At 34.5% G+C, this 23,572-nt stretch overlaps 1 protein-coding gene across 4 annotated transcripts in view; it reads left to right on the top strand.

The window, feature by feature from the left end:
* SUPT3H (SPT3 homolog, SAGA and STAGA complex component) overlaps positions 1 to 23,572 on the top strand; it is a 508,532-nt gene that overhangs the window by 14,536 nt on the left and 470,424 nt on the right. The gene's annotated exons all lie outside the window — the stretch shown is intronic.

A 23,572-nucleotide genomic window follows, 5' to 3' on the forward strand; every position in this document is an offset into this window, starting at 1 on the left:
AAGTATCTTCCTCTTGTGGGTATATATTGATAGTCTTCATAGTGAATTAACTTTGTGTGATTATTGTTCAAATACACATGCTCTTCACATACTTGGTAAACATACTTTAGACAATACTGTTTATTGAATGTTTAGGTTGTGGGTTCTCAAACTTTTTGGTCTGAGAATCCTTTCATATTTTTAGTTGTTGAAGGCCTTAAACAGCATTTGTTTATGTAGGTTGTATGCATTAATATTTAGTGCTTAGAGTTTAGAACTGAGGAATAAAAAATTACTAATTTATTTGAAAAATAGTAAGCCTATTACATGTTAACATCAATAATAACTGCCCTGTAAAAATAATTATATATTCTTTTTTTAATTTTTTTAAAATTTTTTTATTATATATTCTTAAACCAAAAATAGGTAACACATTTTGTTAGTTAAGATGAGAATACATTTAAATTATTAATTTAGGAGTCATTTGAGGTGAGCCTATGTTTCAAATTATGGAAATTGTTAAGAGTTTATGCTAATATACACTTTTATATAATCTTCATTTTAGTTTTGTTGCTTTACACTGAGAATCTTTTATGTTGCCTTATGTTAATTATGTTTCAAAATATTAAATGTGCTTTAGAAGGTTTACAGTAAAGTGAAGAAATCTATTTTCCTGTAGAGCTGGTTCATTGATTTACTTTGTATTTTTAAAAGCTTTTACTTTCAAATTCACGAAATTACAGAGAATAGGATAATGAACTCCATGCATCCATCATTCAACCTTAATAATAGTGTTTTGCTAGTCTTATTTAACCTACTCTCCACTTTTCTTTTATGAAATATTTTAAAGCAAGTCCCAGACATCATATATCAAAGTTGGTGGTATTTATTAAAATGGTATATTTGTCATAGGTAAAGAAATAAGTTCTTTAGCATAGGTCCTCAAACTATGGTCATGGTCCCATGGACTGGCTGCCTGTTGTTGAAAATGAAGTTTTATTGGACCTCATCCACACTCATTTATCTGTTATCTGTCGCTGCTTTCATGCTACATGACAGAGCTGAATATTTGTGACAGAGACCATATGGCCTATAAAGCTGAAAATATTTACTATATGGTCCTTTACAGAAAAGGTTTACCTGATCTTAAGAAGAAAGCTTTATTTCCTTTGGTCATTTATACTTAGAGGTTCTTAGTGCATTTGATAGACTGCAGGCCACTTAGGAAAACAGAAAAAAATAAAATAAAAGCTAAATTCAGCACTTTCTTATTAAATACTTTTGCAAACATCTTCTCAACTAATATGCTTAAGCTGGATTCAGAATGCACAAGTTATTGTTGGCTACAGCTTTGGAAGAAATGTACATTTTCCTTCTATTTCAGACCTCTTAGAGAGGCCACTCCTAATAGTTACATTCATCATTTATAGTTTGAAGTTATTTTTTTTACCCTTATGAATTGCTTCATAGAACAGGAAAAAAAAGGCCCAAATTGGGGGACTCCTTTTAAATTTACCAATATTTTCTCTTGGTAAAAGGTTTTTAGGCTTTTGATTATATAAGAAGCAATATACATTTATTTCTGCTTTTTTCATACGTGGAGTGCAGACTTAAATCTTCGTGTTTATTTTGTGTTGTAGAAATTTACTGTTTATCTCCCCACCCCTGTTTCACAGTTCTGTTAAGCCTGTTTGTTTTGTATTACTGTTTTTTAATCCTTTATTATTACTGTCTTTCCTAGTCAATCACCATTAATGAGCTGTTTTTCTCTTGGTTCCCTGGCCTTCAAATAAGTAACAATATTGTAGTGTCATTTCCAGGGGAATAGTTTCACTGAAAGATGTCTAGTTGTCAAGCACAAACAAAATTGTCATCTGCTATTAAACATGGAACTGGCAGCTGGTCTGTACTACTGTTAGACCTTGGGTTGACCATATTTTAAGTTTGGGTTGTAAACAGTACAGAGAAGCATTCTTTAGGAAGTGCTTCTACAGATTGGAAACTAAAGGATTACCAGTCAAACAGTTGCCGAAGTGTGGGGGATGACAGTAGCTTTCCCTTACCTAGTGCATGTAACGCAACACGTTTGCTACATGCTTCTTATCACAGCTCTTTGAATAACGTGTGCTGGGAAGATCCAGAGGCTTTTCATTTTTAAGTTAATTGAACTCAAGTGGTCTGTAAATTACAAAGTGAAATCTCTTCAGTCTACATGGCAGGTATTTTAATATATTTCTTAAGAATTTTGATTAAATGCATGTCAAGGAGTTCTTCATTAGGCTTTTCTTCTTTATTATACTCATTCATAGATTTCTTGCTGTGTTATATTGCCGTGTTTTGGGTTTTTGGCCTGACGACGGTACCATGTTTTACTGCTTGGTAGCATTTAGTGATTCTCATGTGACTAAATTAGAAAATGATCTTGTGTTTACATCCTACTTACATTTTGTAAGAATTCTTCCAAATGAAAATTTCATCCTTATTTAAAATTCACAGATTGAAAGGAATTTTTTTTTTTTTTTTTAGATTTTATTTATTTATTCATGAGAGACACAGAGAGAGGTAGAGACACAGGCAGAGGGAGCAGCAGACTCCCTGTAAGGACCCTGATGTGGGACTCAATCCCGGATCCCGGGATCATGCCCTGGGCTGAAGGCAGACACTCAATCACTGAGCCACCCAGGCGTCCCTAAAGGAACTTGTTTTAATCCTTTCTTAAATATACAATAAAGTTTACTCTCTTAGCTGTACAGTTCTGCAGGTTTTGCATTTTTAAAAATCAACATTTATTGACTCCTTCTATGGCAGGACCTAGTTACTTTCATAACAGCGTAGCAATAGGGAAGAGTTGTGGAGACACATAACTGTCATGTAATAGAATGAAAAATCAATTTTGTGGTAGTACAAAGGAGGGAGTGATTAACTTTGGAGAGTAAGCTTCCTGAGGTCTGTACTTCTGACTTCTTCCTGAAACGCCCATTAAATGTTCTGTGAACATCTCAAACTTACTATGTTTACAACTGAACAAAAAGTTTTTCAATAAGATTTGCCTCTCTCCCTGATATTTTTTGGGGTACATAGCAACAACCATTTATTCCTTGCTGCATTAGAGGAGGGCATAGCTGTCTATGTGTAATGGCATCATTTGGCTATTATTTAGTATTTTGAAGTTAGGAGCTGTGTAAGAATTATGACCCCATGGGGATCCCTGGGTGGCTCAGCGGTTTAGCGCCTGCCTTCAGCTTGGGGCGTGATCCTGGGGTCCCGGGATCAAGTCCTGCATTGGGCTCCCTGTGTGGAGCCTGCTTCTCCCTCTGCCTGTGTCTCTGCCTCTCTCTCTCTCTCTCTCTCTGAGTCTTTCATGAATAAATAAAAATAGGATCTTAAAAAAAAAAAAGAATTATGTTTCCAGGTCTAACCTCATGTTAATCTAACTTTAAAAGAACCTAATAGGGATGCCTGGGAGGCTCAGCAGCTGAGCATCTGCCTTTGGCTCAGGGCATGATCCCGGGATCCAGGATCGAGTCCCACATCAGGCTCCCTGCAGGGAGTCTGCTTCTCCCTCTGCCTGTGTCTCTGCCCCTCTCTCTCGCTGTGTCTCTCATGAATAAATAAATAAAAATCTTTAAAAAAAAATAAAGAGACCTAATATGTATTAAAGATGTTTATTCAACTGACACAGGGTTTCTTCACCTATTGTTTCCCTTGTGCATTTAAGTTTTTTAGAAAACTGGAGAAAAATTCTTAGAAGGTAAACAGTGCTAACAATATATTACAACTTCAGAGATGCTTTAATAATACTGATAATAGTGAATGCTTGTATAGAGCATAATGTGTACCAGACACTGAATACTTCCATATACCATTTCATTTAACCATCACACAACCCTTCCATATACCATTTCATTTAACTTTCACACAACCCAATGAAGTAGACCCTGTTATTCATTCCCTTTTTGTAGATTAGATGAGGAAATTGAGACATAAAAGTCAGTAACTCACAAAAATTGCCATTATAGTAAGTGGCAAAACCTGTATTTCAGCCCGGTAATTCCCTCAGAATCCAGGCTTTTGACGTATTATGCTAAACTACATTTCAGCCAAACTTTGATTTTGATTTGGGAAATTGAGTTTACAAGTCAGTGTTTACTAATTTATGTGTGATTGGTGTACTGTAATGAAGTAATATGAAAACTGAATAATTATAGCTAATTAGTGTCACTAGTAACAAGGCCTGATTGTTATAAAAAGTTGTTATTTTCATATTATCATAGCATTTATTTCAGTTTCCTATACCTAATCACCACATCTTTTTAAGCAAGGCCATGTCAATACCCAAGAGAAAGAATAATTTTTCTTTAAAATGTGTATTTGTCATTTATATGCTCCTTATTGGATGCTTATATTTGTGATCTATCATAATTTTGTATATAAACATAGCTACATTGTTGAATTTTTAAATGTCTGTTATACTTTATCACTTTTAAATGTTTGCTATACTTTATTAATTTTTGATAAATTTACAGTAAAATATGTGGATAAATCTATCCTTGTACTTTTTGTGGAGTCCATCTATTTGGAGTATTTTAAGATATACATTGGTTTATAAATACAACAATAATGAACATTTTCAAATTATTTAAAATTGGTCACTGTCTTTCCTGAGAGTGAGAAAATGTGTGAAAGCTGATTGAGAACATAAAAAATGCCATGTTACTGAAAGTTGGTTATACTTAGTTTCTTCTTAGAAATGAAATAAGGAAATGTTTAAGTTGCTATATCCCAAATGAATTAAGTGCTTGAACTGAAAAAAATGTGTCATAAATGGGACAAAATACAGTTTTGAATTTGTCCTGATATATATCAGTTATCTCATGCAAAGCAAGCAATGAGGCCTTCGAGTTTAGGAGAGTATGTCTGTAATTAATTACCAGGGAGAAAAACATGTTGCGCAGTATTAGAAATCAATCTGTAAAAATTGGGGGATGGTCATTTTGATAATTCTGTAATGAAAATCCTTAGTTATATGGGGAAAAATAGGCGTCACTTCATAGGTCCACCATTCACAATTGCAGGAAAGTTGCAAATTATTATACTGGAGAATGGGAATACCAGTTCTGAACTAATTTGATGGTAGAGCCAGGATCTAGCTGATTTGTAGTTACTTATTAGAATTCACTTATCTTTAGTACACACATTTCACTGTGTTCCTAAGTTCCTACATAGACTCTGGCTGAGGGTGTTCTGTAGCATATGGTTTATGTATAGTATAATTTTCTAAAACCTGAAAACTTATGAATTCTGAAATACGTTTCTCAGGTAAGGGACTTGCATCTACCTCATAGGGTTTATGTGATGATGAAATGAGATACTGAGTCAAAGCACATAGTTAACTGTTCCTGGCACATAGTAAACACTGTCCTGTTCTTGCCATCATCTTTTAAAAAATTTTTATCATCAACCTATGATTAGGAAGCTTATAAAAAATGTTTCGAGTGCAGGAGGGAATGTTTGCAGTTTTATGGGAAGAATTTTTATAATTACAGAGAAAAAAATGAATTGTCTACATTATAGCCTGCTGTCCAGTAGAACTTTCTGCACTGGTGGTTATTTCTATTTCTTTGTTCTCCAGTATGATAGCCACTAACTGTTTGTACCTACTGAGTATGTTAAATGAGCTAGGCAACTGAATTTTACATTTTATTTTAATTAAATTTAAATAGCCATATGTAGCAGGTAGCTACATATTTGACAACCCAGAAGAAATAGGGAAAATATAAATTATACATGGACTACTACTTTTCTGGGTTGCTTATATTTTTTTGAAATTAGGAAAATAAATTTTATGTGTTATGTCATTTTTTCGATTTAATACTTTTAAATAGATAAATAAATGCTGTCACCAATTTACTTTTATCTTGGCTGTCATTGTCCTATAGTTCTTTAAAGATTTGGAGATATTAATTTTTGGTTACTTTGGCAGATAAGATTTGATTAGGAGGTTTAATACTATATTCATGTTCCATTTCTTGGAAAGCACAGGTAATACCGAAGTGTGTTAGTTTCTTAAAAATGTTTTTTTGTGACTTTACATAATATATTTACGCTTAGTCTCACTCAAAGTCCCATGACTATAGCTCTGAGTATATTGTATTGTATTGGATTATCATGCCAGGGTGTGTAATTGAGTAACAACACTGTGAGTTTTGGGTCCTCATTTTCATTTAAGTTTGTAGAATTTCAGAGGGAGAAGCAAAGGGAGGAGCAGGCTCCCTGTGGGGGAGGCTGATATGGGACTTGATCCTGGAACTCCAGGATCACGCTCTGAACCAAAGGCAGACGCTCAACCACTGAGCCACTCAGGCATCCCATGGATGTAATGCAAAAATGCATATGAGTTTCATACCTAGAGAGAATCAGAACTGTCCTGAGCAAACTTAAAAATGGTAATAAAGCCCTGGACCCCACAAATTCTCAAAACAAAAAGAGATTTGTTCTCCTATATTAAAAATCTACTATTGGGGTGCCTGGCTGGCTCAGTCCATAAAGCATGCAACTCTTGATCTCAGGGTTCTGAGTTCAAGCCCCACGTTAGGTTTAGAGATTATATTATTTATTTATTAAAAGATTTTATTTATTTATTCATGACAGACACACACACACACACACACACACACGCACAGAGAGAGGGAGAGAGAGAGAGGCAGAGACACAGGCAGAGGGAGAAGCAGGCTCCATGCAGAAGCCCGACGTGGGACTCCATCCCGGGTCTCCAGGATCAGGCCCTGGGCTGAAGGCGGTGCTAAACTGCTGGGCTACCGTGGCTTGCCAGAGATTATTTTTAATAAATAAATAAATCCACTATTCTTTTGCACAAAATTACACATCTTTTTTAATTCTAAGAGTCATTTACATTCTTTATCAATAGAATTCATTTTAAGGAGGGAATCAACACATACTGTAAATATCAAATTTAATAATAATTAACTTAATTCAAATTTAATTAATAATCAAATTTAATTCAAATTTAATTAATTATCAAATTTAATTAATAATTTCCTATCTGAAATTACTAACCACTTTTTTTTTTTTTTTTAATTTTTTTTTTATTTATTTATGATAGTCATACAGAGAGAAAGAGAGAGAGGCAGAGACACAGGCAGAGGGAGAAGCAGGCTCCATGCACCGGGAGCCTGATGTGGGATTCGATCCCGGGTCTCCAGGATCGCGCCCTGGGCCAAAGGCAGGCGCCAAACCACTGCGCCACCCAGGGATCCCTACTAACCACTTTCTGATATATTTCAGTACTGAAATATATTATTTTAATTATATAAATAATATAATATATATTATATAAATCATATATAATATATTTCAGTACTGAAATATATTATTTTAATTATATAAATAATATAATATATATTATCTAAATCATATATTTCAGTACCGAAATATAATTGCCTCTCTCTGTGTCTCTCCATGAATAAATAAATAAAATCTTTAAACAAAAAAATCCAAAGTGAGAATTGACTTATTCTGTTATGTATTTTAACATGTTAATATAGATACTACTATGTGTGTTTATGTTTTTAACATGCTAAAATGTGTCACAAAAAATATATTGGTGTGAGTATGCCACCTTTTGCAAATGTATCTTTTTTGATATCTCTGCGTAGATATTTTAAACATTTTAAAATAGCATGTGCCTTTTTAAAGATACTATAGTCATTAGGTTTTCTAATTGGCGTAACTTTTTTTTCCTGGGACAGAATAAATAGAATTCACAAACCACTGTTCTAAAGAAGAGAAGTGAGAACTGATCTTTCATCTATTATCTCTGTCTGCTTTCTTCCTCCTTTTTTTCTTGGTTTTCTCTCTCTTGAAAGAACAATGGTTTTCTACTGGTGGTAGGGTGTTCCTAGCCTTTTGTCACTTTTTCCCTATTTCTGTTTTATGTGGGCTGATAACGTGTATTTGATAAGGTAACAGTATACTAGTAATATGTTTCTGCCAATTATAGGTTAAATTTAACTTTTTGGGCTAGTCTGGCAATCAGTTGATACTTATTTCTACAACAAAAATAACATTCTTTTTGTGTGGAATTACTACTCCCTATCAGCCAAACTTGGAGTACAACTCACTTCTAAGTCAAGTACTATATTTTTATTCTTCTTCTTCCAACCTAGAATTTGGCTTTAATAGTATTTTGTATACCTTCTAATCCTTGGGAAGGATGTGAACAGAGATAATATTTGTGTGTGTTATTTTTAAAAGATTTTATTTACTTATTTATTTAAGAGAACGCGAGAGAGCACAAACAGGGGTGGAGGGCAGAGGGAGAGAGAGAGAGAAGCAGACTCTCCGCTGAGCAGGGAGCTCCATGCTGGGCTTGATCCCAGGACCCTGAGATCAGGGACCTGAGCTGAAGGTAGGCACTTACTGACTGAGCCACCCAGATGCCTTATTTGTTTTTAATATGCAGTGAAACTTTACTTCTCTGGAATTTATAATAAAATATGTTTTAAAGGACAATAATGCCACATATGAATGATTTAGATAGCACGATACAGTGGAAAGGATTGTAGATTTGCAACCAGAAGATTTTGGTTCACTCCTGCTTTGGTGAGTTTTATATGTTAAGAACAAAATCCGCGCCCCCTCCCCCAAACAAAAAACTACCCCTAAGACCAAGGAAATGTTATAGATAGAGGAGCTGTTTTATCAACTTTTAAAATTAAATGTTTTTTATATTTCCTTATTTTAGAAGCATGTTATTTTCTGAAAAAAAAAATCAGGAGATGAAAGATCATAAAGAATATTTTAAACTCACTGACTTAAAGTACTGTTAATGCTTTGGTATTTATCTTTCTAGTTCTTTTCCAATGCATATGGAAAATAAATACTAAAAAGCCCATATTATAACTGCTATTGTATAACTTGGGCTTTTATTTATATAACATCATAAGCCTTTTCCATATTTATAAATATATGGCATTACCTTTATAGCTGCAATAGTTTGTGTTCCATTTCAGTGATCTTGTTAAATATATCATGTTCTTTCTAATATTTTGGTATTACAGATAGGATTGTAATGACCTTTATATATGGATTTATTCCCCTCCTTTCTTTTCTCCTCCTCTTCCTCCCACCTACTTTATCTTTTTCTCTCTCTTTAGTCTCTGTGTGTTATGTGTGTGTTATCTTTGAGCATGTGACTAGATATTTCATTAGGACTAATTCTTTTTTTTTTAATTTTTTAAAATTTTTATTTATTTATGATAGTCACAGAGAGAGAGAGAGAGGCAGAGACATAGGCAGAGGGAGAAGCAGGCTCCATGCACCAGGAGCCCGATGTGGGATTCGATCCCGGGTCTCCAGGACCGCGCCCTGGGCCAAAGGCAGGCGCCAAACCGCTGCACCACCCAGGGATCCCAAGGACTAATTCTTTTAAGGTTTTCATCGACCTTCCATAAAGGCTTTAGTGAACTGTAATCCCACCAATAGGATGTGTGTGTGTGTGTGTGTGTGTGTGTGTGTGTGTGTGTGTATGTATACATACCTTGCCAGTATTGAATAATGTGACTTGTATTATTTATTTATAAACAAATTATGTCTGTTTTCACTTATTTGTATGTAAATTAACATATAATTGAAGTAAATTGGCAATGTTATATAATTTCAGGTGTACAACATAATGATTTAACAATTCTTTGTATTACTCAGTGCTTACCAAGATAAAAGTGTAGATACCATCTGTCACCATACAACATTATTACGGTATTATTGGCTATAATCTCTATGCTGTACTTCTCATCTCCATGACTGTTTTATAACTGGAAGTTTGTAACTCTTGATCCCTTTTATCTGTTTGCCCATCCCCCTCTGGCAGCTGCTGGTTTATTCTCTGCATTTAAAAGTCTGTTTTTTTTGCTTGCTCATTTGTTTGTTTTTTAGATCCCACATATAAGGGAAATCATATGGTCCTTGCTGGACTTATTTCACTTAGCAATACCTTCTGGGTCTACCCATCTTGTTGCACATGGCAGGATTTCATTCTTTTTTGTGACTGAGCACTGTTCCATTGTATGTACACACATACAAAAAGAAAAACGGTATCTTTTTCCATTCGTCTGTTGATGGACACTTGGGTTGCTTCCATACCTTAGCTATTGTCAGTAATGCTGCAGTAAACACGGGGGTGCATATATCTTTCCAAATTAGTGTTTTCCTTTTCTTTGGGTTAATACCCAGCAGTGAAATTACTGGATTATATGATATTCCTATTTTTAAGTTTTTGAGGAACCTCCAAACCTTCTACACAGTGGGTGCACTGATTTGCATTCCCACCAGCAATGCATGAGGGATCCTTTTTCTCCACATCCTTGTCAACACTTGTTTTTTGTCTTTTTGATACTAGCCATTCTGACTGGTGTGTGGTGATATCTCATTGGGGTTTTAATTTGTATTTCCCTGATGCTTAGTGATGCTGAAAATCTTTTCATGTGTCTGTTGGCCATCTGTATGGATTCTTTGGAGAGATGTCTATTCAGGTCCTCTGCCCATTTTTTTAATTTTTTTTTTTTAGCGTTGTATAAATTTTTTTAATATATATTTTGGATATTAACCCCTTATTAGATATATTATTTGCAAATATCTTCTTCCATTCACTAGGTTGCCTTTGGCTTTATCGATGTTTCCTTTGTTGCAGAAAAGCTTTTTATATATTGTTGTAGTCCTAATAGTTTATTTTTGCCTTTGTTTCCTTTGTGTGATATGGATATGTCTCCATAAAAATGTTGCTAAGGGTAATGTCCAAGAGATTGCTGCCTATGCTTTCTTTTTGGAGTTTTATGGTTTCACGTTTCACATTTAGGTTTTTAATTCTTTATGAACTTATTTTTGTGTTGATGTAAGAAAGTGGTCCAGTTTCATTCTTTTGCATATAGCTGTCTAGTTTTTCCTATACCAATTATTGAAAAGACTATCTTTTTTTTTCTCATTGCATATTCTTGCCTTCTTTGTCATAGATTGATTGACCATATAGACTTGGGTTTATTTCTGGGCTCTAAATCCTGTTGCATTGGTCTGTGTGTCTGTTTTTTTTTTTCCATTCATGAGAGACACAGAGAGAGAGAGAGAGGCAGAGACACAGGCAGAGGGAGAAGCAGGCTCCATGCAGGGGGAAGCAGGCTCTACACAGGGAGCCTGACGTGGGACTTGATCCCGGCTCTTCAGGATCCAGGCCCTGGGCTGAGGGCAGTGCCAGACCGTTGAACCACCCGGGCTGCCCCTGTGTATCTGTTTTTTCACCAGTATCATACTGTTTTGATTACTATAGCTTTTTAGTATAATAGCTGGAAATCTGTGATTATGGTATCTCCAGCTTTGTTCTTTCTCAGGATTGCTTTGGGTATTTGAGAACTTTTGTGGTTTTATTTGTATGTGCTTATAAATATGTATTTATATTTATGTGTTCATATGTATTTTAAATATACTGTTATGAAAGATTTATTTCAGTTTAGTTTTTAATTGGTAATACATTTACATATTTAAAATAATTATTCAGTAAAAAATTTTCCTATTTCTGTTGCTGGATTTTTTTCTCCTTTTGAGTGACAATTTTTATTCTTTCTTGTGAATTCTTCCAGAGTTTATCCACATTTAACATATGAATATATTCTTATTTTTTTCCTTTTTTACACATGGAGTACCATGTTATAGATATTCTCTTGTATTTCTTTTAAAAGATGCATCAGGAAATTTCTGCATAGCAACATAGACAGGAGAGAATGTGTTTAAAGTCTAGTATTCTGTAGTTGGGTTACTGTTTGATGAACTCTGAAGCCTAAATAAACACAAGGGAGCCCCTTATTAGGAAACTGAGGCAACTTCTAAATGACTTACTTTTAACTCAGAAGAGGTAATACGATTTTCGTAAAAAGCAATCTGTAATCCTTTACCAAGACAGAGTCTTATACTTTGTGGTGTGTGTTTATGTGTCTGATATAATTTACTTAAGTTCTTAACAATTTTTAGTTATTACTGTGCTACTTAGTACTCTACCTTCCCCCTCCCAACTTAATATACTGTAAACAGTTTTCTGTTATTTGGCAGTTATTTTATTATATGGGTTTCTTTTATGGTATCAATCCCTTGTTATTGAACCATTAGTTATTTCCAGTTTTTTCACTATTATTAAATTGATGTTGAGCAGCCCGGGTGACTCAGCGATTTAGTGCCTGCCTTCAGCCCAGGCATGATCCTGGGATCAAGTCCCACGTTGGGCTCCCTGCATGGAGCCTGCTTCTCCCTCTGCCTCTGCCTCTCTCTGTGTGTCTCTCATGAATAAATAAATAAAATCTTAAAAAAAAAATGATGTAATGAAATCTCAGTACCTGTTACCTTATATTAAAGTCTTAGAAGAATTTTTGAATCTAAAAGCTTTCTTGATAGCAACTTCCTAATTTTTCTTCCAGGAAAGTTGGACTGACTGACTTTTCCATCAGCAGTTATGAGAGTATCCCCTTCTATCTCTCTCTCTCGTATTTAATAGTTGTACTATTTTATAGCCTTTTTTTTTTTTGACTACTGAGCTTGAAAATATTTTGATCATATAGATTTCTTTATTTGTGGGCATTTTTTCATATTATTTTTTTTTTAATTAATTTTTATTGGTGTTCAATTTACCAACATACAGAAAAACACCCAGTGCTCATCCCGTCAAGTGTCCGCCTCAGTGCCCGTCATCCATTCCCCTCCACCCCCCGCCCTCCTCCCTATCCACCACCCCTAGTTCGTTTCCCAGAGTTAGGAGTCTTTATGTTCTGTCTCCCTTCCTGATATTTCCCAACATTTATTTTTTCATATTCTTAGCACAGTTTCACTAGGTTCTTGTTTTTCCCTATTGTTTACTGAGGCTTTTAATATATTAAAGCCGTTGACCTTTTGCTGATCATATATGGAAGTCTCCCCCCCCTGCCCCCCAATCTTTTGGTTTCCTTAGGTTTGTTTGTAGTCAGTGATTTCTTTTCAGTATTTGAGGTTTCATTTTTAATGTGGTTAAATCAGTCTTACACTTCTTTATTGCTTCTGCCTTTGACAGAAAGACCTACAATTTTTGTATATGTCATCTGGTATCTATATTTCAGGTTTTTCATTTCTACAGTTTAATATTTATCCATTGTTTTGTTGTATAGTGTCAGGGAGGGTTCTAAGTTAAACAGTTTTTAAATTGGTTTGCCGGTGGTCTAACCACCACAAATTACATAAGCTTTCCTTTTCCCTCAGAATTGAAATGCTACCTTTATCAGATAATAAATTATTATTTTCGAATTTTCTGCTTTGTTCCATTGAATTGTTTCTTCCTTTGCCAGTACTGCATTACTTTAGTTATTATAGCTTCTTAATATGTTTTAAAATTTGGTATTAGAGTTCAGGGTCATCTGCATAATTTTTCTTTTTAAAATATTTCTTGTCTCTTTTCTTATTTTTATTCTTCCAGATGCATTTTTAGGAACCAACCATTTTATCAAGTTCCAAAACAAATTTTAAGTGCAAATTTTAAGCAGTTTCATTTTTCTTTTCCTTTTATGCTTTTTGCTGTATACTCAAATTTCAGACATTGGTCTTTGCAGTCCATTTTACTTTTAAAGTTGATTAATGACATAATTTTACAGTTAGAAAATTTATTTGAAACAACACTGGGTAGAAACTAATGACTGCATTGGTTAACTAGTGCATAATTAGAGAATGAAGAACTTCTCTGTTTTCTTTAATATTTGTTTTTCTTGCTCAAATGTACAATTGAGCTGTGCCTGCAGCATGTAAAAATCAGCCACACTATCCCCTCAGTTTTAAATTATGTACTTATTGTTTTATTTTGAATGGTGAGCATGATTGGAAACACAAGACTAGTTTAATTTTTTTATAGGTATGTGAAACTGTATTCTAATGGAATTATTTATATATAAGGGTGTCCATGCACTATAAATTATAGAGAATAAATGTATTTAATATATTCATCATATAAATATATGAGGTAATTTAAGCCTTCAAGTCAATTCTATTTTGACCAATTTAATGAATGTATTTTATAATATATCTTTGCACATTTATTACTGTGTATAAACAGAATACCAGCTACAATTTCATCTTTTTTATACTGAAATTTCATTGTGAATATCATGTGTAGCAATCCACTTGTACTGTAGTGATGCCCCAGGACACCACCGAGATACTTTGCTGCTATGATAAATGGTCCTATTTTGCTATGCTGTTTGATTTTATATATTTTTATAGAGTTTTTATGTTTTCTCTCTCCTTTGCAGCTGCTAATTTTGCTCCTGTCAATGTGCCACACTCTGGCAGTGTTTCACTTTCCCCTTTTTTTTTGAATGCTGCTTCCAGTCGATGATACACTAGTACTTACATTTATTTAATTTGTATTTAAAATAAGAAGAGTTCATAAGCTAGGAAAGCCTGACACACTCTTCTGAGAAAAATCATATAACCATTGGTGCATAAACTTGGTATCAATTTTGAGAGCTGAGTTTACTTCTTAGTTCTGTTTTTGGCTGTTTTTTTAATAGCTTAAATTGTCAGATTGCAGGTCAAAGTTTATTTGTAAGTCCTATGTTTGGGACTAACTCTGTTTTCTCCATGAAACCGTGTAAGGAGTTTTAGTTAGGTTGCTGGGTTAGTTCAGTACACACAACCTTTCTTTTTCCCCCATAAAAATTGTCTAAAGTAGTATTTTCAGCTATGCCTAATTATCATTCATACCATTTTGAAGAAGTAGGCAAGGCCACTGGCTGAGGTAGGCGGAAAGGGAGGTAGGGAAGCTGCAGGAAAGTGGTAAAGATTTGTAATGGTAACAGGAGTTAGGGAGTAAAAGCTAATTAGGAATATGCTGAGTCTTGCCTAAGTTGTCCTGGACTCAGTTGAGCTTAGTCAGTATTTACGAGGGCTCTAACAGTGAGGTTGTATAATTTCTGTAGCAGTGCTTAGTTGCTGGGCATAGGACTGAAAAAGAAGGATGATTGGACTGCTTTGGGGCTTTGAAGGGCAGATGTAGCAGATGAGTATTTAAATTTAAGATGTTGGAAGTTCTGATCACTGAATCTTGGTTGGTGGGAAGAATGGAATAGAAAATATGAAGGAATTGATCAATTTGTAGAAAAATGGGAGAAAGAGAAGGGTTTGGAGATTTCAGTGAGATTTTAAAATAAGTAAATTAGAAGTAGTAATTAAGAGAGCTGAAGGAATAGAAAATATAACAAAATAGAAGCATTAGCTTGGACATCTCATCCTCTGATGACTTTCCTGGCATGTTCGATCTTGTTAATTGCCTTCCTGTGTACTGTGGCCCCTTGTACTATACTCTTACAAAAGCTCTCATTGTATTTCAAGGATCTTTACTTGTCTGTTTCTGTTCCCCACTGTAAGCTCATGACTACAAAAATTGCTTTAATTTGCCTGTTTTACAGTACCCTGGTACCTATAGGAGCCTAGTAGGTTTTAAATAGAATAAATAGGAAGTTGTGTTCACAGTGGGTAGTATAGTTTAGGAGGACAATCTTCAATGGGAGTTCCTAATGTTGAGAAGAGGTCAGAAGTCTTCATAGTAGAACAAGAAGGAAATAGGGGTCTGGGTAATCTATCTTCATACTGTGTGTTCATATTGGAAATTCAAATTACCACTTTATTTTGGTCGTCCCCTGAATTTTTTAAGGTTTTGAACATTTGTATATCCTGCATCAGGTATTTATTTTGCTTCTTTATTAACTAAATCGAAGTTTTATCATTCCCATTGTTTTCTTACTACATTAATTTTAGTTTCTTCTTCATCTTTGCCTCATGAAAAATATTTTTAGGTGTAACACTCTATATTTAGAAGATAGCTGATTTGCTTGAAACCTTTCCTGTGTCCTTAGAAAATTGTAAGACCTGGGGCAGCCCGAGTGGCTCAGTGGTTTAGCGCCACCTTCAGCCCGGGGCGTGATCCTGGAGACCCGGGATTGAGTCTTAACGTCAGACTCTCTGCATAGAGCCTGCCCACCCTCTGCCTGTGTCTCTGCCTCTCTCTCTGTCTCTGTTTGTGTCTCTCATGAATAAATAAATAAAATATTTATTTAAAAAAAATTGTAAGACCTATATAGTGTTTGGTTTGCAGAAGGAAGTTGGTCTGGTGGATCATACAAATATGAGTGAATCCCTTTTAGTTTTCTTTTCTTTTCTTTTTTTACATTGCTATGAGACTTTTACTATTTATAAAATTTTCTTGATAATATCCATGTCTTGGGTTTCTCATGTGAATTAGATCATGTATGTAAGTCATTTATATAGGAGATTGATAGGGGTTCAGTGCAAATGTCTCTATAAATGTCTGCCTTTAAAGTTAGTTTGTAGGATTATAAATCGCATTGAGCCCCACTATATCTCTGTAGAACTGCCTGTCCGCCTTCATTCAGAAACAAAGCAAACTACTAGTATCAATAATTTAGACTGAAGGGAAAATTTGAGAGTCTCTAGAAATTGTTTAAGGTGTTTTTTTTTTTTTTTTTTTTTTTTTTAAACTGGTGAAGAAGATGGATCGCAGAGAGGCGATTTGCCCTAGGATGTGTACTTGGTTAGTTTTGGGTTTCAGGATCATCTACTATTAACGGCGCTGAGAGTATATAAAGACTTCATTCATTTAGGTACTACTGGGATGTCTAAATTTCCTGATTAGAACCAGACTTTTAACTGACAAAAAGTTTATCTGTAACATTTTTCGTTGCTTTCATATGTTTCATAAGCTTCCTTTAAAAGATGTAAGGATGGGGCACCTGGGTGGCTCAGTTGGTTAAATGTCTGCCTTTAGCTCAGGTCATGATTGCGGGGTCCTGGGATTGAGCCTGCATTGGGCTCCCTGCTCAGTGGGGAGTCTGCTTCTCCCTCTGTCCCTCCCCACCACTTGTGCTCTCTCTCTCTCAAATAAATAAATAAAATCTTTAAAAAAATGCGGTGACCTAATTATGACCACATTTCCGCAACCAGATGTTATTTTTACAAATTATTCTTTGGTTTGAAGTTAGGTTTTTTTTTTTTTCTTTTTTCATCAACTCCAACATTTACTCTAAAGCAGTGCCACCCACTTTAGCCAGTATGTGAATAGTTTGTCATTGGTTTTTTATGAGATAAGTAGCTTGAGATAGATTGTTAACCAGTCCTCTGCTTCCTTTATTGAGATAGTTTTCCCGTGGAAAAAAAGTGGAGTTAAAGGGTGTGCATAGGATGCAGTTGGTTCACATTCTGGTGCAGATTCCTTTTTTTTTTTTTTTTTTAACATATGCCTGTTTAAAATTTTTTTTAAATTTTTATTTATTTATGATAGTCACACAGAGAGAGAGAGAGAGGCAGAGACACAGGCACAGGGAGAAGCAGGCTCCATGCACCGGGAGCCCGACGTGGGATTCGATCCCGGGTCTCCAGGATCGCACCCTGGGCCAAAGGCAGGCGCCAAACCACTGCACCACCCAGGGGTCCCTGGTGCAGATTCCTTATCTCATTGTGGACTTGTAATAAACCATTCTTAGACTATCACCTGTTGGCAGGCCACATTTGATCCAGAGGATTATATGCCAGTGCTTTTCATTTATTCATCCAACAAAACCATTCTTAGACTATCACCTGTTGGTAGACCACATTTAATTAAAAGGATTGTATGCCAATGCTTTTCATTTATTCATTCAACAAATGCCTCTTGAGTCCTCCTATGTACTAGGATGCATCCTTTCATCTCATGGGCTTATATGTGAAAGGATGCACCCTCTTATCCTTATATATGAAAGGATGCAACCTTTCATCTCATGGGCTTGCAGTCTAGTTCTATTAGAATACCATTGCTATTTCTCAGAAGTTCTGTTGTTTTTGTAGTAAACAGTATTTTTGCAGTTCAGTCTTCTGCTCTTAAACCTTTGACTTAAGTGTATATATTTTTACATGCAGTGTAAGATGTAAAAACATTTTAAATTTGATTATCTTTTTTAGTCAATTCTCCTAACATAGGTATAGAATTATATTTTCCATAAATAATGGTTATTTCTCTTTTAAATTAGAACTTCCAAAATATTAATAACTAAGAATGAAGATAATAGAACTTTTTATTTCTGATTTTAATGGAAATGCTTTCCATATTCACTAGTAAGTATGATGTTGGCTTTTGGTTTAAAATAGATCACCTTGAGGAAGTAGTTTTATATTATTGAATTTAAAAAAAGAAAATGAAAAGGAGTTGAATTTTATTAAATGGCAAAAAAGGTAATCTTTGATGTGATTCTATGGTTTTTCCACATTTGACCTACTGATGTGTTATGTTAACAAGTTTCCTATTAAGCCATGTTTATAATCTTGTGGGAGTTTATTATATTGTTAATTATGATAGCTCTAAAATAGTAATCTAGAACCCATTTATTTCTCTAAAATAGATAAAAATAAAATGAAACATTTGATTTATGTGTATCTTTACAACTACTGCTAATATTACTTTTAGTTATATTTTTGGCTCATATCATTCTCTTTTCCTGTGAATTCTCAAACCTTGGAAAATAGCAAAAGTATTTTTGAGTCACTTTCTAATTTTACTTGAAATTTAGGTTTCTGAAGCAAGGACCTTTTTATTAAGAATATAGAAGGGGGAACTCCTGGGTGGCTCAGCAGTTGAGCATTTGCCTTTGGCTCAGGGCGTGATCCCAGGATTTGGAATCGAGTTCTGCATTGGGCTCCCTGTGGGGAACTTGCTCCTCCCTCTACCTATGTCTCTGCCTCTCTCCCTGTGTCTCTCATGAATAAATAAATAAATCTTAAAAAAAAAAAAAGAATATAGAAGGAGTTAATTTCTAATAAAACAGTGACAACATAAGTGGATTATGCAGCATATAGGGATAGAACAATGTATTAAGCACATAGGAATAGAACAATGTATTAACCAAACCATTGTTTGGTTGCTTATATTACTGACAGATGTCCTATTTGTCAGACTTTAAGTATTTTAGAGGTTAAATTACAATATTAGAATTTTAATTATGAAATATAAAAACTGGCAAATTAAATTGATGAAATCAATGAAAGAGCCTGTTGCTTTTGCTTACAAAGGATAAATCTTCTAACGATTTGGTTTCCAAACTTTAGTGTGCCTTACAATCACTGTAGATCCTTGCTTAGCCATATGACTGATGGGCTACACCTCAGAATTTTCTGTTTCAGTAAGTCTTTGTGATCCCAGTCGTGTGCAGTTCTGGTCAATACCCAGGTGATGCTGATGGTGATGGTCTAGGGACCACACTTTGAGAGCCAGTGCGCAGATACTCTGTAGCAGATAGCAGAGATTCCCTGACTTATCAGTAAACAGCTGATTTGATCACAGTTCTAGCAGATGGTGCTTAAAAGAAAATTAAGCGGGTCAACTAAAAGCCGAGAAGCTTAGTGTTTTTCTTAATGCTTGTTTTTAGTAGACTCATTAATGGAAGATCGAGGGACAAAATGTAGAGAATTACTATGCTTCTGTCATTGTGACTATGTATATGTTCTTTTTTTTCCCCCTAGTGCAGTTGTCCTGAGAAGTACTCCATTCAAATTTAGATACCCCATTCATATTATAGTCCGTAACATTTATAGTCAAGATCACACTGATTATATAGAGACAAAATTTTATGATATCAGTGGAAAGATCATAAATATAAACATCTTTATTCATAAATTCTTTCTAAGTACGTATGGTATGCTATATTTATTTACTAAGTATGTATGGTATGGTATAAACTGTGCATACATTTGTGTGACTAAATAATTATACACTGTGATAAGGGCTGTGAAAATGCAAAAGGTTCTAAGAAGTAGTGGAGTGTGAGAACTTAATTTAGGGAAAGCCTCTCTTAGGAAATTCATTAAGCTGAAATTTGAAGGATCGGTAAGAATTTTGGCTACACAAAGGAGTTACAGAAAGAGGAAGTACTACTACCATCACTAGATAGGCATTGTGTACTAACATCTTTTCCATATATTATTCCACTTAAAAACCCTGTTGGATAACATTATTCCCAAATTTTAGATGAAGAAAACTGAGGATTGAAGATATTCAGTAACTTTTCTAAAGTTACCCAGCTGGGATTCTATTCCTGATTTGGGGTCTCTAGAAGCACAAAAGAAGGAAATAATCTCATGATTCATAGATAACCATATTGATATTGTATTATGTTTCATTATTTCAGTATTTAGGCATTTTTTAAAATAGCAATCAAATTATGATACAAAATTATTTACTGAAAGACATACAGCATTCAAATGGAATATATAACTGTTTCTGGAATACTAGTAATTTTTTAATAGTTTCCTTTCAAAATATATTGATTTTGGCCTTCATAGAGATAATGAGAAGGAAGAGGTTTCACAGTTTTTATGAAATCAAATGAAAGGCATTCTGTTATAGCCCTCTTTGGTAGTCAAATTTGGTAAATCATTCCTTAACTTTGTTGATCTGATGGAGTGACATTTTTATAAGCGATATTTATAATCTAATTTCTGTTCTGTTTTTCTCATTTTTAAGGACTATAAATAACTTGAAAGAATAAGACCTAATCTTGACTTGTAGTTTTATCATTTGAGAATATTGTACTAATAGTATCACTATTTTTTTTATGCCATTACTTTTCATTAACTGATTTTCATTTATTACATGAAGTCAGTTTTGTGTATACAGAAATTCAGTCTGTATACTGAATCCACTGAAAGTGGATTTCAGTCTCTATTTAAAGGACGGTTCCTAAGGATTATGTTTCTTTCATTTGAATTTTTAGTCTCTACCATGTGCATACTCCTTTACTTTTGTAGACCCCAAAAATGCCAGAAGAGTTAAAAAATATGTAGAATATAAGTCTTGCTACATTTTATGCTTATTAACCAAATTTTAAAAATATTAAAGGTCAGATTTTGTTTTTATCAAACTTAAGATCTTGCCTTAAATGATATATGCCTATTCCTTTTGGGTTCATTATGTGTCATAGTGATTTGTGTTGAGGTATTTCTTTTGTGCACATCTACCTCCAAGAGATTTTAAATACAATTGCAGAACTTTACATTTGTAACTTGAGAAACAAGGAAACACATTTTAAAAAGAAAATCAGAACACTATTCTATAATAGTCATACATAAATCAGTGAAATTCATTTTAAAAAGCATGATAATCGTGCACTGTAGTTTAATTTCTAAGCTGGTGAATGTAAATTGAGTTTAGATATTAGCCAGATATATTATTCACACGTAAGCCTTAAAGTGATGTGTGTAAATAATTCTTTCGTCTTAGCTTCTTTCTTTGGTAGTAAATTTTTTATTGAAAATGTCTCCAGTTTGGGGCAGCCCGGGTGGCTCAGCAGTTTAGCACTACTTTCAGCCCAGGGCCTGATCCTGGGGACCTGGGGTCGAGTCCCACTGTCCCACATCAGGCTCCCTGCATGGAGCCTCCTTTTTCCTCTGCCTGTGTCTCTGCTTCTCTCTCTCTCTCTCTCTCTGTGTGTGTCTCTCATGAATAAATAAATAAAATCCTTAAGAAAAAAAGTCTCCAGTTTTTAAATATATTTTCTTTTCTAGCCATCAAAGTAATTTTTAAAGTATTTTTCCTTTATATAGTATTTCTTTAGCATGTCTTTTTTCCTGTACCTGTTATCAAATCCCTTTTATTTTTGTTTAGATGATTGTTCATTCATCTCTCCATCCAGTTGTTCATTAATTTGTTCAAGGAATGTTTGTTTAATTACTATGTGCTAGGCATTTGGCTGGATGATGTGGAAAGAAAGAGGTGGAAAGAGGGAATGGGAATTCTTCTGTATCATGCATTATAAAGTATGACTCTTATGTAGATTTTCTTGTGTGGTCATCACATAGAAATAGATTTTTACCATTTCCATTTACAAATGAAGATTTGGGTTCAGAGAGATTTAGGGATTTGCATAGAGAACATAGTTTATAAGTGACAACTGTGATTTGACTCCAAGAATATTTGATTTTGCAATGTTGCTTGCCTTCCTACATGGGAAACAGGTAAATAAAGTATACTTGTCTTCATAGGGTATGTAATTTAGTGTTCTCTGTGCTTTGCGAAGATGTCTGCAGGGCTGCTCAGGAGAGGTTTGAGCTATCTCTGTCCTCCCATGCAACCAGAGTCTCCTTTAAAAATCCATTTCACTTACTGGGCTTTCTCATAGCATTTCAAGTGAAAAATGGATTTTGCAGTTAAAAAGAAAAAGCTTCAAAAGAAAAAAACTTCAGATTCACTGGTCTAGAATTTTTATACATTTACATACATGTGTAAGTAGAGAGATGGTCTCATACATGGAAACTGAGAATGATAGATGAATATGAGGGAATGATGGGGATAAATATGTGAAAAGAGTAACAAATACACTACTGTGGGAATATAGAGGTGGATAAGAAGACTTTCAATTTGGAGGATGAAAGCTTGTGAAAATAATGCCATTTGCATTCTGTCTTCAGAGCTAAGGTAATATTTGGCACTGTAGATATTGAGGGGAGGATAGCAGTGAGATTAGGTAGGGAACACTGCAGGTGAGGGAAACAGCATGTTCAGAGACCTAGAGGTGAAGATGAAGCATATGAGCAAATAGTTTAATGTGTCTGGAGAGAAACTTGATTATAGGAAATACAAAACTATTGATCGATATCAGAATTCAGGAAGTGTTGAATGACTAAGGAGTTTAGACTTTTCCATAGGTAGTGGGAAAGCTTTAAAAGGTGTTTGGAAAGGTAAAGGTATGATATGTGTTAATACTGATTAGGAAAGATTAATTATAAGCAGCATGTAAGATGGATTGGCTAAGGGGAAGACCTGTTGTAGCAGTACAGGTAATGGCAGTGGGAATGAAGATTAGGAAACAAACATGAGTGATAATGTGAAGTCTGGATTGTTAGGTATTAGGGACTGTTAGAATTAATAAAGTAGTTACCAAAGATGATTCCAAGGTTTCTGTCCTGGAGGAATGCAAAGCTGATGGTGCCAAGTAGGGAGTTTGAGTGTTGAGTTTTATCATTTGTGTCTTAGGTGATTCCCAAAAGGTATGAGGAGTTTATCATAATTGTTTATTAGTAGCATAGAAACGACAAGAAATCAAGATGAAGCCTAAAAGGAGTAGAGATAGAAATTAATCCAGGAGGTAAAAATGTAGAGAGATGCACATAATAAAGGTGCTCTCTGATTGCTGAGGCGTGGCAAAAGTATAACTGTCAAGCTTCCTAGCAACTAGAAAAGCATAACATTGTATACTATACTGTCTCAAATTAAAGCAGATTCACAGTCTACGCATAGCATTTAGGAATATAACCTGTTTTGGTGATAAGGTCTATGAGATTTTTCCTCCATAAAAGCCTGTTGGCCGCTTAATTATGTAGTCAGCCGTGTCTCTACAGTAAATATAACATCAAGGATTCAGTTGAATCTTACAACGGCTTTGACTTCAAGCTTAGGAAACAGCACTCTTAAGTAAAAACACATTTTTATTTATTTCTTTCTTTATTATATTTTAAAGAGACTAAGGGAAAGTCT

Source organism: Vulpes lagopus, chromosome 1, assembly GCF_018345385.1.
Source record: "Vulpes lagopus strain Blue_001 chromosome 1, ASM1834538v1, whole genome shotgun sequence".
Taxonomy (NCBI): Eukaryota; Metazoa; Chordata; class Mammalia; order Carnivora; family Canidae; genus Vulpes; species Vulpes lagopus.